This window comes from Palaemon carinicauda, chromosome 27 (genome assembly GCF_036898095.1).
Source record: "Palaemon carinicauda isolate YSFRI2023 chromosome 27, ASM3689809v2, whole genome shotgun sequence".
NCBI lineage: Eukaryota > Metazoa > Arthropoda > Malacostraca > Decapoda > Palaemonidae > Palaemon > Palaemon carinicauda.
Window position 1 is genome coordinate 21,168,752 of NC_090751.1, and position 2,548 is coordinate 21,171,299.

The window sequence follows — 2,548 nt, forward strand, 5'->3', positions numbered from 1 at the left end:
ATATTATTATCATGATTACTTGCTAAGCTTCCACCCTAGCTGGAAAAGCTCACATTGACCATAAAAGTTAATTTTCTAACGGGAAATTAAATTATATGTAATAATAAAAGCCTTTATAAAAGCAAAGGAAATCATAGTCAAATGAATTGTAAATCTTTATCTTAAAATAGGTCTTCTAAATTACCATTAATAAATATTTTGTTATGCTTGGTTAACATGAGTGATTATTTACCTGTCAGGATAAACTAAATTATCCTTGATATAATTATCATTATTATATATTGAATATAGCAGTACTTAATCTAGCGAATTACGTTCATTTTTTTCCTACTTTATTCCCTTGAACGTTTATTATTTACATTACAGTATATAAAAAAAATAGTTCACACAATTATAATATCTATTGCAACGAAACAAAAAATGACCGATAACCGCATGACTTATGATCTTCATTAAAGCAGAAAAATAATGGAAATTAATCCCACCTCCAAAAATACCATATAAAATATTTTCTACAAATATCAGTATGAAATATCAATGAATGAGATATTAACATAACCTGGCGTTACGAAAACATAGGTTATCGTAGACTGAAACTACCTATATGATGTAAATAATTAAATTCTTTGAATAAAGTCATAAAATAAAAAAAAAATCTCAAGGACTTTAAAATAAAACATCAAGATCCACAAAGACGAAAATAAAGGTACCTTTAATAAAGTAATACTATAATAAAACGACAGGAACCCTTACAAAAAAACATTTTCTCCTTTAATAAAAAAATAAGACTAAGAAAACGGGTAAACCAAAAAGGCAAATCGTTGTTCTAATCAACGCAAATCTCCCCACCCAGATCACGTCGAACACCAGATATTTCAATACGATAGGGCGTCGGTAGAAAACATTAAAAGGGAGCCGCCTTCAAAACTACGGGGATACGTCTGCCACCCATGGATTGAGAGACAACACCTTTCACAAAAAAAATGTTTTCGTCGATTTGGAGGATATTTTTAACCTGATAGGTGGTCATTATATTTTCTTCGCAACGAAATATCTAATTTCATTTATGTTTAACCAGGCAAACATATAAGACTTCAAAAGAAGGATTCATTTATTTATATCGGCTTAATTTAACTCGTAACCACGGCTGTTAAAATATACAAAGTTTGTGGAAGAATTGTGATTAAAAGATACAACGGATTTTTTTTTTTAAATCCCACATAAAAAGAGGGTTATAAAGATATAAATCATATATATATGCCGGAACAATAAACTTTCCTGGCACCACCCTCTTCAAATGCATTTATATATATATATATATATATATATATATATATATATATATATATATATATATATATATACATTATATAATGTGTGTGTGTGTGTGTATACTTGTATATATAATATATATATACATATATATAGTATATATATATAGGTATATATACATATATAATTATATATATATGTATATAAATTATATACATATCATGTATGTATGTGTTTGAAATATACAAACGAACAAAGCAGGGGAGGACACGTTAAACAGCATAAAAGGGGACACAACTTCCTATTACTTAAATAAGGACAATTTCCATTTGGCAGGGACTGCCTCCTCTTGTCCCCATCACCAAAGAGGGGTTATTGAGGGTAAAAAGAAAAAAAAAAGAGCTAGAAAAAAAGGGGATATTTTCCGTTGCCACCGTATGGGAACACGTAGAGGAAATACGGTCCAAACTTTTGGCACTAACGTCTTCCTCCCGTGGGAAGATCGCCTCCTGCAAGAGATGCTTGCTTCGGCAGTAGTAGACAACAGCCTCCTCTACTGACGAGAAGAGCAAGGGTGCTGTAGAGGATACCGAGCGTGCTTTGCCCCTCAATTACCTCTGGTCAATGGTGCAGGGGTTTTCTCCCGCCTTGTCTCTTTTCTTTGCTTAATTCTAAGGGTATTTTCAGAATATTATTACTTCTTAGGGCATAAAAGTAATAACATTGACGAAGATAGGGTTTACCAATTATGAAGTAACACGAAAAAATTAAATGGGCTCAATATTCTATCTTATTTCTCCTATTTTTTTTTTTAAGTTTTTATAGTTTATATAGAAAATAATTTATTTTAATGATATTACTGTCCTTAAAGTATCTTATTTTTCCTTGTTTCCTTTTCCTCCCTGGGCTATTTTCCCTGTTGGAGCCCCTGGGCTTATAGCATTCTCCTTTTCCATCTTTGGTTGTAGCTTAGCAATTAATAATAATAATAAAATGATATAATGGTTGTATTTCTTTTTACTGATGGTGACGTCACACGACATCATTAAAGTAGTGATAGTTGTAACTTTATGTTAAATTATAAAGATTTTCAAAACAGTCCATTATGAAAAATGTAACCTATGCAAAACAAAGATATAAATATGAAATTCTATGTTTTTTTAAGAGAAAAAAAAAACTATCAAAAAAGAAAATTCGCGCATTTTCCTGGGTGCTTATATTAAGTAATGGAAAACTGTAGCAGAGTTTAAGTGGTCATTTCAGGGTACTTGGCTGA